General features: G+C 34.6%; 1 pseudogene; it reads right to left on the bottom strand.

Moving 5' to 3' along the window:
• Positions 1-14,452: 14,452 nt before the first annotated feature.
• LOC107513493 lies at positions 14,453-14,925 on the bottom strand (annotated as a pseudogene).
• Positions 14,926-17,297: the final 2,372 nt, after the last annotated feature.

Below are 17,297 nucleotides of genomic sequence, written 5' to 3'. Positions count from 1 at the left end.
CCAGGCCTGGAATGAGCCACCTATGCACTTTTCTCACTAATTTTAGTGTCTGTTGTCTCTCTGATAACAGAAGTTGAGGATGATTGAGCTCTAGACCCAGTTTTCTCCAAGTTAATCTATTTTTTTCCCCAAAATACTAATGTATTAGAAATTAGTCACAAATGAGCAAACATCATGCATGGCTCCCTAAACCAATTAACATGTCAGGTCTAATTTACTGTTAGGCAAATAATTTGAAATATTTGCAAGAGAGCAGCATGAGAATTTATTCTCTGCAATTAGGCAGAGATTTCAGTAAATTTTTGATATTCCTTGATGGAGCTCACAACCCAGAAGAAAGAACCACCATTTTTGGAGCCTCTGGGTTGTCTAAGGAGAGAATACTGGGAAGCTACACAGGTTCCAAATCCTAGTATTAGAAGGAAATGTAAACATGCCTTCAGGATAATAAGTAAACCCACCAATGTAGAGAGTTACCAGGTCATAAAGACCTGCAGAGGTAGAAGTAAAAATCCTTTAAATTTGAGGTTCTAGAGGGTGACAAAATGTTTTTCTTGGATCTTAAATAGGTTTTTTCTACTACAATTAGAGGCTGTTTCTTTTAATCTTATGAAATGAAATAATTAAGGCATCTATAATTTCATATACAGTTCCTAAAAATATTAACTAAGTTCCTCCCAACACAAATAATTTCAAATTCTTTTCAAAGGTATTTGCCAATCATTGTATCATTTGGAAGATGGAAAATCTGGGGACACATTATAGTCTATGTCTACGTGACTACAGAATATAGTCTTGCCACTGTTTGCCTATATGGTTTCCTGGGTCTGAACAGGTGGTCATCTAAATGTCAGATTTCAAGAGAACTGAAAAGAAAATCATATCAAAATATAACATTCTTACCATTCTCTTATAGTGTCTAAAATGACCATGTTATTTCTTTTGTGTAAGACATGAGTATTTTGTTAACATGAAAACACTATCTAGAATGAATTAAGAGCTCAGCTATTAGCAGGAAATTATCTATTATTTAGATAATTATTTAGTTTAAAGATAACTTAATCATATGACTTAGAGATATTTTTTTCTACAAGATTTAATTAACTCTAGCTACATTGTGGGCTCTGAAAGTCTGGGACACTGGACAAGTATATTTTGAGGGATCTTGGAGAAGATTCAGCACACCCACATGAAAAGTTACAGGAGGCTTGAGTTGAGTGCCAATGCATGTTTTATGACTGTACCTAAAGGGAGGCTAAAGACCAATGAAAGAGAAATCAAAAGATTTTGAAAATAATTTTACCTACTTTATACTTTTGTTTAGAGATGGCCATAAGTATTATGTATCCTTAACTGTAAAAGTGAATTACACATTGTTCATAGTGAAAAGGGAACTTATTGTTCTCTGTGGTTTTCTTCATTTTGGTTGCAATGTTTTTAGAATTGTACAGATAAAAGAAAAGGAAGCAAGTTTTCCCCCTTTATTTCTTGTTTTCTATCTCCTGCTTCCTTTTCTTCACCCCAATAACTTTCAGTTCTATCCCACTTACAAGTCCACAAGCCCCTGCCAAACACACGTACTTTTTATGACTTTACCATCTCTGGTACATGTTAGTCTGGGAGAGACATTTATTGTCATAAAAATAGGGCAATATTGTAAGAATTTACTGATTTTAAAACCTGAAGCCCATGTTCTCAAATCAAAGGAAAAGAATCACACATTCAAAAAATCTCAGCACAGTATAAATTGGCATCACTACTCTTAGTTTAAATTTCATCTTATCTCCCTAGTCCTCTCTCTCCCTTTTGACAGTTCTAAATAGTTACAGAGAACAGGGTTTTCTAAAACAATTTGGGCCATAAAACCAGCAGTTTCAAAGGTAAAGCAAGGAACCTTTTAAGGCAAACACGGCAAGCTCCCCATTTCCTCTTCTTCCAGCCATCGAAGACAATTAGACTCAGGAATAACATGCCCAGCCACATGCTTGACCCAATGTCCTATTGCTGTGTACTAAGCAGGGCTATTCATTAACCTGCCCTCTGTGCTAGCTGGCTATAAATGGGGAGGGCTGTCAGGCTGACACCTCTCAGTTCTTTGTTCCTTGATGAAAATTGACCTTGGACATTTCATTAACTACACCAAAGAATAACATATGAAATGATAATCAGATATACCCAGAAATAAAAGCCAAAAGCAATGTATTCTAAATAAAGGTGTACAATTAACGTCAATGTGATTCTGAATTTGCTGAGCTCATGGTAAGTGCTTGCGATGCTTTCTCCATTGGCTTCTTCACATTATTTACACTTTTTCAACTATCATGCCAGTGCTGGCAGAGAGCAGTCCCACACGAGGAATATTTGATGATGAGTACTAACCATGTAACTGACTAATTACAGGTGAAAAATATTTAATAGCTCAATTAATGGCCAATAAAGGAAAGTTTAGGTAGAACAAATAAATCACATTGCATTGAAGAATGAGGTTTTAAATAGCCGTTTTTTCATTGGTTTCCTTTCTCATTAGAGCTCATCATAAATTCCATCTGGAGGAAAAAAGAAAGCCCAGTGACCATCATCAACTTAGTGAATACCTAATGAGGAAGAAAAATTATCAAAGGCTGTAGTCCCTTGTTGCTTCTTTGGTCTCTTTTTTTTAAGTGTCCAGCAGGTAGGTAAGTTCATAGACACTCCATCATCCCATTTGTTCTGTCCAAAAGTTTGAAGTTGTCTTTTAACATTCTCCCTGTTAGGCCAGATCAGGAGATTCTGTTGACCTCACAATATATGCATAATTTGGATATAATATAGATATATTCTGAAGCTAGGACTTCTTATTCAATATAATTGATTGCCTTTGTAAAATCATTCTTCCGAGGAGTCTTCACTAGACAGCTCAAGAGGTCCATGGCAGAAAACATTTTAAGATCCTCTGAATTAAGAGACCTGGAGCCAGTTTCTATCTGTGACCCCACAGAAAACGAGCTTCCAGACAATAATGATCACTACCTAAGTTGCAAAGGAAGGCCTTTTGTTTAATTAGGATACGAGTCTTACACTTTGAGTAATGTTATTTATTTCACCACTTTCCTAGGATCTTCTCTCTTCATCATACATTCTTAAAATATTCTTAAAACTATTTCTCATTCTGAAAATTTTTCTGGAGTATTAACCATTTCTAATGTAGTTATGACCCTAATCTCAGAATATGCCTAAGAATCTGAAACAAACTTTGAATGCAGTGCAACTTCTTAAGTAAAAGGAAAGTAGACATAAAATCCCAAGTCAGGAAAGCTACACTCAAATCCTTTATGTTCATGACTCTAAGTTGGAAAGAAAAGTAAGGTGATTTTAAGTATCTTTTCAGGGTGCAAATCACCAGATTTAGTTTTTTGGGTTTTTTGTTTTGTTTTGTTTTCTTTTTTGTGTGTGAGGAAACCTGTAACAGGTGTCTGACCAATAACTGTAGGTACACAGGATGCCATTAGTTTTTCTTGCCTGAAATGAGCTTCCTGTAACTCTGCAATATCCAAAGATGCCTGAAATGTCCTTCAAACATTTTTGTAAGGCTAATAAGAACAGGGGCTAAGTACTGTGTGTGGTTTTTGTCAGTTAACTTTTCTGAGTTCTAACTTGTTTTTTCTACAAGAACTTATTTATCTCATTCCCTACCTTCTCTTTAAGTTCTGACTGTATGTTTTCACAGCTTGCTTCCTTATAATTGCGTAAGTAGTCTTAAGCAGGATGTGTGTTTATGTGTGTGCATTTCTATATATGAGTTATAAGTGACTGAGATCCCTGGATAACCTAGGAATTATAGATAGATTAGATACTACTACCACTTAGAAAATCATTTCTCATAATTTATTGGAAACTTATTGTGTGTAAGCAAGAAAAGATTTTTTTTTCTTTTTCATCATATGATTTAATCATATGAAAAGTTTCAGTTCCATTAAGTAGTTTGATTTTAAATGGTTCCAATTTAGCCACATATTTATGTGACACATATTAAATGAAACAAATTAAATGGAAAATTTAAGTAGAGCCCACAGCCATATCCATGATGAAGATGGCCCAAATTTTTCATTCTAACCTTTTGTGTTCAGCTAGTATTGAACTCTGTAAAAGCTCTCATTTGAAAAAAAAAAAAAATATCTTTCTTGTCCTTTCCTCAGCTAAAGATGATGACATTTTGAAAAATTTGATAAAAATTAGTTCAGCAAGTATTATAACTGTGGAGAAGCAAAAACTGTCTCCTGATAGTAAACTTGAGAGCCAGTCAAATGTCAACTGATCCAAATGGCTGAAAATAAAATGTCAGAATTAGTAGTCCTTGCTGAAAACATAGTACTTTAGATAGCCGTCAAGAACAGAACTAAAGGGCCACTGTGGCCACTCTGTGGACAGGAACTGCAGTCCAGAAATCAAAGAAGTATATGTGCATTCTTCATTCTGCAAATGAGAGACTTATTCAAAAACCGCATATTTCTAGGCCCCTTGATTTCCTCCTGAGGCTAGATCACCTGCAAGGTCCATCAGTAATGCAATCTCCCTGTCATCAAGGGCAAGTGCTGCAGGATTTGAACACCTGGGCACTGACACCAAACATACACTATGTGCACACACATGCACACACATATGCATGTGCACACACAGGCCATACACAGCGACCACATGCTCTTATTACTACCTAGATGCAACTTATTAACCTGTTCATTAACTGTGTTTTGTTTTTCTCCTAGGACAGTGTCTTTAGCTCTTTTGTAGTTCAAGTCCAGCCTTTCGTTGGAGTCCACAAATCCATTTGTTAATTCCAAGTCGAATGACTCTCTCTGCAGGTCCATAAACTCTATATCCTTGATTCCCCCTTCAAACCAATTTTAATTAAATTTCCATGCTATAAATTTTTAAAATAATACTGCAAAAGCAACACTCTGCTACAAATCTTGCAAAATAATGTAGTTTTTCCTAGGAAGATTTTTTGCTCTTTTTATTTCTATCTTAAAAAAAAAAAAAAAAAAAAAAAAACAACAACAACAACAAAAAACTCATGCTAAAATCAATTGGTTCTGAAAAAAATATTAATGTCTTTTTTCTAGAGCCAGCCATGTTTTTATTTCCCTATCTCTTATTCTGTTTTGTGTGTATGTGTGTGTGTGTTTTGTTTTTTGTGTGTGTGGGTTTTTCTGGTAAAAAAGGCCAAATACAAATTTATCAGCTTCACTATATTATTTTTCTCACACCTAAAAAGTTTTACATTAAATCCACTGAGATTTAGGGCCAAGGTATTCACCAGGTTTTCTTTAAAAGTTGAAAATGCACTTATGGTTTTGAAAACTATTCATACTTTAAATACTATTAAAGTGCAGTGCACTTAAAAGAATCTCATCTAAATCTTTTTATAATTTGAATTTCACCATATAATTTATCTTTTTTGTGAATTCTAATATTAATTCTCTTGATTATTGTAAAGCAAGGCCCACTTGTATTTCATCTGTCAGTTCCTTGGGCACTAAAGATAAAGGCATCACTTCCTACTTCGGCTCTGCTCTGCTTATTATGTAGGCGAAGGATTCTCGAAATTTTTGGTCCCAGGATTCTAGTTGTCCTATTAGTAACTGAGAGGAATATTGAAGTCTCCAACTCTACTCGTTGATTTCTCTATTTTTCCTTTCAGTTCTATAACTTTTTGCTTCATATATTTTACAGTTCTGTTATTTGGTGCATATACTCAGGATTGCTATGCTCTCTTGGTAGGTTGATATTTTTATAATTATATTAAGTCCAATAGTTATCTTTGCTCTGAAGTCTACTTTATCTTATATTAACTTAGCCACTATTACTTTCCTTGATTAATGTTTATGCATAGTCTTTTTCCATCCTTTTATTTTCATCCTGCCCATATCATTATATTTGAAGTAGTTTCTTTTAGACAGCATTAGTTATGCCATAATTTTAAATCTACTCTTTCGATTTGTCTTTAAATTTGTGTAGTTAGACAATTTACATTTAATGTAATTATTTAGGACTAAACATAGCCATTTTATTGACTTCATTTGTTTATTTTACTGTTTTTTGTTTCCCAGTTTTCTTTTCACATTATATTTATATTATATTACATATATAATATATTAATATAAATAATATTACATATTAATATAAATAAGATGTAATATATGTTATATTATATTTATATTTCTTTCTTATATTAACTTAGCCGCCGTTGCTGTCCTTGATTAATGTTTGTGTATAGTCTTTTTCCATCCTTTTACTTTTGACATTCAACCTTTCAACATTTTAAAAAATTATGGAGGATCTCAAAGCACATTTTTATGTTGATTATGTATATAAACATTTATCATTTTAGAAATTAAACTCAAGAATATTTATTAATAGTTTAAAAAACAATAAACTCATTATATGTTAATATAAATAATATATTCTAATGAAAAAATCACTACTTTCCAAAAGACAAAAATTAGTGAGATAAGCATTGCTTTATATATTTGCAGATTAATATCTGGTTAATAAAAGACAGGTGGAATCTTGTATTTGCTTCTGCATTCAATCTGTTGTGATGTCCTACCACATGTTACCTCTGGAAAACCCTACTGTACATTTAAAAAAATAAATAACATTGCAAAAACATAGTTTTGACCTCGAGGACCTTCTAAACAGGTCTGAGGACTCGGGACCACACTTTGAGAATGGCTGCTATTTGCTCCCTTTAGGAAATCAAAGCTAAAAAGAAAAGAGGTAGTAAATGCAAAACAGCCCACTGTAACTAGGAGAGGGCAAGATTATGTCATGGATGGAGCAAATCTGGCAATGAACTGGGAGGGTCACGCTAAGTTATGGGGTCATAACGTGGGGCCAGTTATAAACGGCGCTGGAGGACTTATTTGATAGAAGGGATGAGTGGAATGGGATGGTGAAGAGATCTAGGAGATTTACATTTGTCCTTTGTCTCTGAATTTCTGTGGGGATTAATCACCACCTTTCCCTGGCAAAGGATCTCCTGTCTGAAAGAGTCCCATTTTACCAGATCATAGTATATATTCTTAAGGATATGATTTTACTTGTCTCTCAGCTCTAAAGCATCACTCTCCCCCTTTGTTCCAGCCATATTGGGAAGAGATACTTGCATAGTAAACACAAAAATCAAAACAACAAAAAGTAAGAAAACAAGCAAAAGTCCCTTTTATAACCTTGCTTGTAGAAAAGAAAATTCTGGAGTATCATCAAATTTTATTAATTTCTATTTAACAAATTTCAACTTGATATTATAATTTTCTATCACCCTATTTCTTCAGTTGCTGCTTCATTGTTTGCTGTGGAAACAGAAAACACCTAAGTAAACCTGCTCACAATGGAAATCAGATATTTTCCTGGGAAGATGTGCCATTTTCCTTTCTTTCACTCTGATCACTCTCTTTGTAGGCTTCTGATTTGGGGGAGGGCAACACCAGTGGGGAGGGAAATACTTTCTAAGTTTGGAGATGAGAGGAGGGATCCAGTTGTATAGTGGGTTCTGCTTAGGTAAGTGCAGCTTTCTTGCTACAGCTACTCAAAAAGTCATAGGAAATATACTACATGTCTTACAGAGTCCTCTTGCTGGTCCTGGTTTTTTAACAGTATATTTGGAAACAAGTTTCTCCATGAAGCAATGATTACGAAGAATTTTTTTCCTATAATATTTATAGAGTGAGGAGCAGTGGTTATCTAAAAAAATTTTTTTTAATTATTAACATCATATTTGTGTGTGTGCATGTGTGTGTGTGTGTGTGTGTGTGCGTGCGTGTGTGTGTGTGTGTGTGTGTGTGAAAGAAAGTGAGACACAGAAGAAAAGATGATATTCTTGACACGAATGAAAAGCTATGTCAAAAAAGACTGACGAAACTTACTTACCAAGGCCATTATACAGTTTGGGCTAAGAAAAGCTTATCTTTTGTTGAATAGCCTGATGTAATAAATTGCATTGGGAGGGCTTTATATTTCCGTACAAACTTCAACCAGGTATAATTGGAAGTGCTACTTACATAGCCAGGGACATTCAAAAAAAAAAAAAAAGAAAGAAAGAAAGAAAAGAACTGTGGCTCAACACCATTTTTAAAAGTCAAGAAGTCTTTTCTCCTTCCAAAGGACAGCTTTCCAGACATTAACTGCCAAACATTAAAAACGTCTCTCTCTTTCTCTCTCTTTCTCCTTTGACACTCTAGTCTTCCCTGCTCTTTCTACCCCACCTTCCTATATTCTTCTTTCTCCTTATCTCTCCATTCCCTGACAATCCTTCATCTGAGCCCCAGCCACCAGTGAGTACCATACAAGATATAAGTGACTTATCGATCAGCTGTTTCCTAGATATTTTTGATGAGAGAAATGAGGTTTTAAAAACCTAAGCTGATTTCCAGTTGGATAAGAAAATGTTCAAATATATGAACATCAGAAACTTCTGTTAAACTAGAGACTTAGGTAAGAATTACAGTATATATGACTGCAAAAAATCTTTTAGTCTTTTTTCCTAATCTATGAACTTTTCTTATGTGGCAAGACTTGATGTGCCAATTTATCTGCCTAATCCGAATAATTAGCAGTGTAGGCATAACCACATTTTAAATGACCACCTTAGATATAGACATTTAAATGAGGGATAGCAGATTTCTCTAATCTTTTTTGTTATTTGCCCTCATTCCCACCCATCACTACGTTCTCTCCAAATATTGGAGCAGTTTCAACAAGTATCTTATAAAAATAAGAGCCAGAGGTAAGACATCAGCAGTTTCAAGTTAGCAAAATAAAGTTTGAAAATGGGAAGTAATACATAAAAGTGAGAGTTTGTCTTCCAGAATTTTGTGTCTCCTCTTCATAATATTTGCATTATGTGCAGAGGATTTGGAAAATAGAAACCAGAATATTTTGATTAATCACATAAAATATAAGAGATGGCAGAGTTTGCCAGAGGAAAACTGGATATATGAAACATTCAAAATGTATGGGGGAAAAAAACCCAAATATTGATGTATCCTCAATATTCTCAGCACGTCTAGATTTTGAATGAACACTTTATTTTCTTGTCAGTGATTTAGAATTTTCACCACTGCTGTTCAGCAATGAGAAAAAATCATGCCAACTGGGAGAAAGCTTTATTTTAAGGTTGAAGGCATGAAATAAGCACTAAGAAGACAATTGTACACCTGTTTTCAAGAGTAAAAAAGCATCTCAAACCTGCTTTGCTTTTGAAAATTTGGCCAAGGAGTATATTTCAAAGGCCCAATAGCTCATAACATTATTCCCAGGGCTTCGTGCTCTCTGCCTAATTGGGCTTCTACACATTTGCATAAGCATGATACTTCATGATTAATGCATAAGAGCCAGCATGGAGCCCGGTATCAATTCATCTGTGGAGGCTTTTCCCCCCACTGAAAACAATCATTGTGCCTAAAATATAATCCATCATATTTGTAGGTATGACTGCACTGTAGAATATTAGACTGCTTAATGCCATGACAAAATCTTTACAGGCTGTAAAACCTCTTCTGTGTAAGCAAGAAGTTTTATCTTAAGATGCCCATGGCACTGCTGCTTGGGAGCATCATGGATGCAGGAAAAGGTTTATTTGCAAAATGAAGTGTCAATGCCACAGATTTTTTTCCTTCTTGGCCCAGGCACTGAGTAAAAAGGGGAGAGTACTAAATTAACCACCTTATAATTACTTAGGATTACAAAATAAACAATAGCTTGTTCCTCGGCACCTTCAAACACTAAACAGCAATAATGACTTCTAGAATGAGGACTCCACAAAGGTGAGGGGAGACTTAGTCAACAATGTTGGAAGGTGTTCAACTTTCAGAATGAAATCAGTTATAGCTGAGATGAATGGCCACAAGATTAAGGATTGCAGCTCTCACTGTGAGTCCAGGTTTTCCAGAGAATGTTGCTTATGCCGTCCTGGCTGGCTGGGTTGCTTAACTAGGCAGGAATCAATTCCCCATGGGGAGGGCTGGAAACCTGGAGTTTGACAACAGTTTTGGAAATAGATACAGAAGACCCTTTGAGAGAACTCTTTCTAAAAGAATCTAAGATATATTTTTAATTATTAAAAATATATATGGTTATGAGAAAAAAATAAACTATGTGGAATTCTGTGAAATTAAGAGAAACAATATGACATCACCCTCTATTTCCATGAAATTTCTCAGAGGTGACTTCTTGAATGAGGTGTGTATTCTTCCAGAGGTTTTGTTATTTTATAGGTCTATGAGTTATCTGTGTGTATCTTTATAAATTGGAGGGGATTGCTACTATGCATACTTTTTGTGACTTGTTTTTTCTGCTTCATGACAGTTCACGAACTTTTCCCACAAAGTACATTTATACTTATCTCATTGTCTTTATTTACATGGTATTATGTTGTATAGATTACCAACACACAAAGATTCTCCTACCTTCCAGTTTTTGTCTGTTAAGTTTTTTTTATCATTATAAGTAATGTCACATTTTAGATTGCTGGTACCTTAAGGCAAAGACTGTCTTAGTCATTGCAGTATCCCTAGTATTTAACATAGAGAATGGCATGTAACAAGCGTTCAATAAATATGTGTTAAAGATATAAATGAAATCTGCAAGGGAATTCCTCACTAGACTTTCATTATAGGATATATGAATTTTAAATATATATAGAAGTTGTGCATTTACCTCCCAAATATTATATCATTGTATGTTTACACAAAGTGTATCAGTTACTGTATTCTATTTTGCCAACAACTAGATTATAAACTTGTTTAATTTTTCCTCATGTGATTAATGAGAAAGTGTGTTTCATTAGTTTAAATTGCATTTCATTAATTTTGAAGAATGTTAGGAATATTTCTAAGGTTATTAGCCATTTGTATTTTTTTTCCCTTTTACTACTTGTTTATATCCTTTGACTATTTTTCTATTGAATTTTTGTTAACCTTTTCATGTTGATTTTGACGTGACTTTCTATGTATTTAAGGATTCGATCATTTTGCTTCACATATATTTTACAAATATTTTTTGTGCAGTGAAAATTTTTCTTTCGATTCTATTCATCTATCTATCTTTTCTTTCATCTTCCCTAACAGAATAATTTTAATATTTAATGTTCAAAATATACCAGTTATTTTCCTTTAAGGTCTCGATTTATTCTTAGAAAAGATTTCTCCATTCAAAAAAAAAAAGTAATTGTCATTTGAACTTTTAATATTTATAATTTTCACTTGTATATTACATTTTTTTACTAATTCAGAATTTATTTTGATATAACGAGAAAGGGAGAGTTCCAGATTTATTTAAATCTGTGTCATACAAGTAACTAATGATCTTATTAGTGTATATTAAGAAGTCCGTGTTTCCAAAAACTTGAAATGTCAACTGCATCATATACCAAATTCTCATAGGTACTTGAGTCTATTTTGGACTTCCTTCTCTGTTTCATTGTCAGCAGGTCTATTCCCACATCAGCGCCATACTGTTTTAATTACAGTAGCATTCATGGTACATTTTATTTTTGGATACAGTTAGACCGCCCACATTACTTTTCTTTTTTTTCTCACTATTCACCCAATTTTATATTTTAGAATTATTTTGTCAGGTTCAAAAGTAAAAAATGGAACACGTTGATGTTTTGATGGGAATACATGGTTTTAGCAGATGAATTTACAAGGAATCAATATCTTTGCAAAGCTGAGCCTCCTAACCAAAAAACAAGATATATCTTTTCACATTTTAGGGGATTTTTTTTAATGCTCCTCATCAGTATTCTAAAGTTTTCTTCATCAGGTTTGCACATTTTCATAAGCTTTTTTCCAGTTTTATTTTTCTTCTTTTGTGAGTAAGGTATTTTCCTTCATATCAGTTATTGTTGTTAAAATAAAAGCTAGTTATTTTATAAATTAATTTTGTAACTAGTCACTATCAAATATTTATATTGCTTCTAACAGCATTTCAGTTGATTCTTTGGGGCTATATAAGTACATTACCATAAAAAACGAATTTGTCTCCCTCTTTGAAAATTTACACTGTTATTTCATTCCTTTGTCCTTCTTTGACATATTAATATGATAAATGACTTTGAGATGAGCCCCAGTTACTCATGATTTATTACTTATAGAATTATTCATTAAATTTTGTTTTTTTCTTTTAATATTTTATTTAGCATTTTATTTAGAAGTTTTACATTGACAATTATTAATAAAAAATAGTTTGTCACTTTCTTTTTATGCTGTTTATCAAATTATGTGATCAGTTTGAATGGGCTTTATAAGAATAACTCAAAAGCTTACCTTCTGTATCTGTCAGGTTCCAATCAGAAGCACAGAAACCACTCGGGGTATTTCAAGCAGAGAGAGTTAAAAAAATAAATTAGGTCTCGAAATATTTGGAAAGTGAGGAAGAACACGAGAGAAGTTTATTTCTTGCCAGGATCAGAAAATACAGGAAACAGCTGCAGCCCCTGAAAGAGGAATATCCATGTGTTTGCTGTGGCCACCGCTGCCTCTGGAACACTGATCACTGTCACTCATGAGCCCTGGACCTGCCACCCCTGCCAGAAGCAGAGGCTGGCTTCTCCATTGCTCTCTCTTCCTAATCTTGCATTAGTGTCTCCAGTTGGCAGAACTAACCAGAACCCTTCTAGCAAAAGCTCTGCTTCCAGACCCTTGAAATATAGAGGAGAACACAGATGGTCAGATAAGAGGCTGGATACCAATAAATAATACCTGGCACACCCTTTTCTCAATTTTCTGGGATCATATAGATAACACTGAAATTATCCACTTCTTGAAGGTTTGAAAAATCAACTGTGAAATCATTTGAACCAGTACTTTTGAGGAAAATTTGACATTCTTAATTACTTTCCAAGAATAGATTTTTTTCTCATATAAAATTAGCAAATTATATTTTCTTACAAAAGCATCCATTTCAGTAGATTTTTATACTGAGCTGCATAGATTTGTGCTTTATAATTTATTTTATGTTTTCCTGCATTAGTGGTTATTTCCCCTCTTCATTTTTTTACAATAGGCCGATTAATGCCCTGTCTCCTTGCTCCACCCTCCAAATGCCCGTGCTCTAATCCCCAGAATTTGTGAATAAGTTATGTTACATGGTAAAAGAGACTTTGCTGATCTGATTAAGGCTATAGACTTAAAAAGTGGTTTTCTTGGATTATCCTAGTGGACACAGTCAAAGCACACAAACCCTTACAAAAGCAGAGAATGTTCACCGGGAGCTGGAAAGTAAAGCAGAAGGATGTGGCACAAGGTGCGTGAGAAAGATTGGAAGTATGAGAAGGATTTGACACGTTGGTGCTTGTCTGAAGATGGAGGGGCAAGTCGACAAAGAATACGAGAAACCTGAAGGAGCTGAGAGCGGCTCCCCACTGACAGCCAACAAGGAATCAACTTCAGCCCTACAACCACAAGGAACTGAATTCTGCCAACACTTCACTGGGCTTGGGAGCAGATTCTTCCCTGGAGCCTCAGGTTAAGAGCCTAAGTTGACTGACACCTCAATTTTATCTTTATGAGTCCTGGAGCAAAGGAACCAGATGCCCAGCTGAGCTCGCCTATACTTCTGACCTACAGAACTGTGAGAAAATAAATTTGTTTTATTTTAAACTGCTTTGTAGTAATTTGTCAGAGCAGAAACAGAAAACTAATACATTTCTAATTATACACACACACACACACACACACATATTTGTGTTTCTTCTACTTTGTTTCTTGATTACATTAGACAGCTTTATCTGGTTTAAGATTTGGTTTTGATTTTTCAAAGATCCAACTATTATACTCAATCACTGATTCTACCACTAGCTCAAAAATGTCTGAGAAATCATCTCAAACTTTGCATTTATATGCTATGTATCCTGCAATGACTAGCTTTTTCCCCTTGATATTATGTTGCTGAGATTTATCCATCCTCTTGCAGTGGATGCAGTATATTCTTTTATGCAAGTTTCTAGCATTCAGTGGAATGTATCCGCAAAGATTTCATTTGTTCTATTCTTGAGTAATATTTAGATTATTTCCAGGGTTTGTCTGTTTTGTTTTACTTTTACAAAGTATGATGCTGCAAAAATTCTTACACTGTGTCCCATGGCTCATGTGCCTTATTTTCTCTGGAGCACATCAAGAAAGTGGGGTAGCTGGAATTATTTATGAGATAATGCAAACTCTTTTCCAACATGGCCATACTGATTTATAGTCCCGCCAACAGTACCTGAGAGTTCTGTGTACTTTAAACATTTGCCAACACTTTCTTTAAGGTATCTGTTGATGAACAGAAGTCGCTAGTTTTACTTGATTTAATTATTTTTCCTGATTCAGGTTTATTTGTACAAATAACACAGGAAGACACCAGCCCCATGCAGACAGCAGCCCAGGGGTCATACCAGTCCTTCCATCCTCACATCGGCACACAGAGACTTCTACTCTGGAGCCTTCGTGGGGGCCTGGGCACCTTTGGGAGCCAGAGGCTGAGCCTGAGCTGGAGGCGGAGCTACAGCCACAGCCTGGGCCTCGGTTTGAGTCTCGGCCTTGGACTTCAGCCTGAGACCCTTGGCAATACAGGCACGAGCACGTTTCCCAAGCTTAGGGTGAGCGATGTGGGCAAGTCGACTGAGCTTGCGGCTGCTGCCCTTTGCATCTTGGGTTTGACTTCCTTGGGCTTTAAGAAGGCCTTGATAGCCACAGCACGCACACTCATGGCCTTGGCATTGTTGGTTTGCATCTTCTTCAGACCCTTCTTGTTGTGCTTCTTAGCAAAGCACATGTTCTTCAAGAACTTAAGAGATTCATATCTTTGTGATCGGGGCTTCTTGATGCCATTTCTGTGCCATTTTCAGAACTGGTTGTGAGTAGTGTGGTTCTTAGAGCCGGCCAGGTCTGTAACGAAGCCCATGGCTCCCAAAGTGCCTGGGACTAGAAGAGAAAGAGCTTACTTGGGTTAAATTTATCCATTTTTCCCCCCTTTAGGTTCTGCCCTTTCTATGTCTAAGAACTCCTTCTTTACCTAAGATATTAAAATGATTCTCTTACATTTTCTTTTTTAAATGTAACGATTTTATCACTTTATATATAGGTCTTTAATCCACTGGAAATTTATTTTTGCCTAAGTCCAATTTTTTTCTTTTTTTTTTTTTATGTCTAGCCAGTTATTCTAGCACCATGGATTAAAAAGTCCATTCTTCATTACTGATCTGCTATCCACCTTTGTCATAAATCAAATTTTACATAGGTTGATATGTATAGAAATGATCTATTATCTAAACGTGTATTTATCACACAATTATATTGTGGAATACCACAAGATCATAATTATTCTAAATAATTATAACTCTTCATCTCATTCTTCTTTAGGAGTATTCTGATTATTCTTCACTCTTTGTTCTTTTTATAAACTTTAAATTACCTTGTCAAGTTCCACATATACATGAATGTGCACATGTACACATGAACTTGAGATTTTTAGTGAAATAACGTTAGATCTCTGGATCAGATTGCTTTTTCATCCTTGAAGATTTCCATATTCTGAATTTAAAAGCAAAAATTTTCCTTTATTTTATTTTATTTTTTGTTGGTAGTTGGAGGGGTCTATTCTTGAAATTCAATAATCTCCCCTCGGATGTGTTTATATGTTCTCTGTCAACAGGTTTTCGTGATGTGGGGTAAGATTTTTCGATGCAAAGGATCATATTCTATTTCAAGGAAGTTTTCTTATTACATCTTTGAAAATAATCCATTTTAATTACATTATTCTCCACTTTATTAGCATGTTTAATTTTCAATTTCTGCTCTTCATATGTATTAGACCTTCTTTTGATACTATTTCTTTATCTTTTTCTGCTCTTAGTTTTCTAAGACTTTCCCTATGTTACCGATTTGATTGGTACTCATGTTGATTCTACACTATTGTATTTCTAATTTATAAATTAGTCCACTAGTATAGTTATTTTTACCCAATGGTTTTAATTGACTTAAAAATATCCACTTTTAATTTGTACTGTTTTTCAAATTGCTAGTCTTCTTTATCTCTTCCCCCATAAATTTAATATTCACCTTAAATTTGAGAGTTGCTAACAGTCGCTGTGAGGAATTTTCTTCTGTTTCCTAAAGCACATTTTCTTCTAGGATGGTAACTTTACCAGTAACAATCATTATATTTTTCCCTTTTTTGTAGTTTTTTGATAGTTGCATATAACTGTTTTCTTTCACCATGCATATGTTTTATTTAAAACTCATATAGTAGCTATTAATTATGCTTCCCTAACACTTCCCTCTCTGCTTTTAAATTCATAGTGTTGGGCTCCAGGAGTGGCATGTGATTATTTTAAAGCATTTCCATTGGTCAGAGTTATTGGTCAAAGGGATAGATCCAGTAATTAACAGTGAACCTAATCTTTGCCAGTTTTGAGAAATATGTTTCCTGGAGATTTTAGATCTAGAATGTTTCTCATAAGTCTAAGAAAGGTACTAGACAATAGCTCTCTCTTTTTTTCTGAAGAATTGTGTAAATCTGAAGTAAAGAATTACTGCAACCATGTTGTTGTTATGAGGGAAGGTTTATTGTTGATATTATGCAAAATAGCTGTCTTTTATGACAAATTGAGCCCAGAAACAAATCTGTCCTGAAGCCCAGCCCATCTTTGGACTTTTCAGTTGATAAGCCAATAAATTCTTTTTATTGTTTTAATCAATTAGAAATGGGGTTTCTGCTACATACAACACACAGTGCCCAAATTGATATAACTGCTACTTGGAAGGATGTGGGTAAATTATCCTTACAGCTCTCCCTACCTTTTTCTTGATCCTGTTTACTTCCTATCATTATCAGTTAAACTCAAGGCTCTGAATGATGATGGTTTGTATCCTATATACTACATTTTAATGTCTATGTTTTAAAATGTCTGGACCTGTTTTTTTGTGCATGTGTGCATGCATCCTTTTAATTGATTATTATACGTTGTATATGAAAATGTGAACAGTTGCAAGATAATATTGTTTGTCATCCTCTTCACTCAGCTAGAGTGAAAGCAGAATGGCTTCAGCTAATCCAAGACTGAGCTAAGCTAAAACTGGTTTTCAGTTTTAGTAAGCCTCAATCTACCTCTGTTTCATCTGCCCACCCCCACAGTCCTGGAGTATAACCCTCTAAATATCCTGACTGAGATCCTGGAATATTTACTGGGTTCCTCTTCTTTGACATATCCTAAACCCTATTTTTTTTTTCTTCTTGAGACCATTAGACTACAGAAAACTCCACATTATTTTCAG

Source organism: Rousettus aegyptiacus, unplaced genomic scaffold (genome assembly GCF_014176215.1).
Source record: "Rousettus aegyptiacus isolate mRouAeg1 unplaced genomic scaffold, mRouAeg1.p scaffold_m13_p_3, whole genome shotgun sequence".
Lineage (NCBI taxonomy): Eukaryota > Metazoa > Chordata > Mammalia > Chiroptera > Pteropodidae > Rousettus > Rousettus aegyptiacus.
Note: the sequence above shows the minus strand (reverse complement) of the source record. Positions and strands in the feature narration are given on the sequence as shown.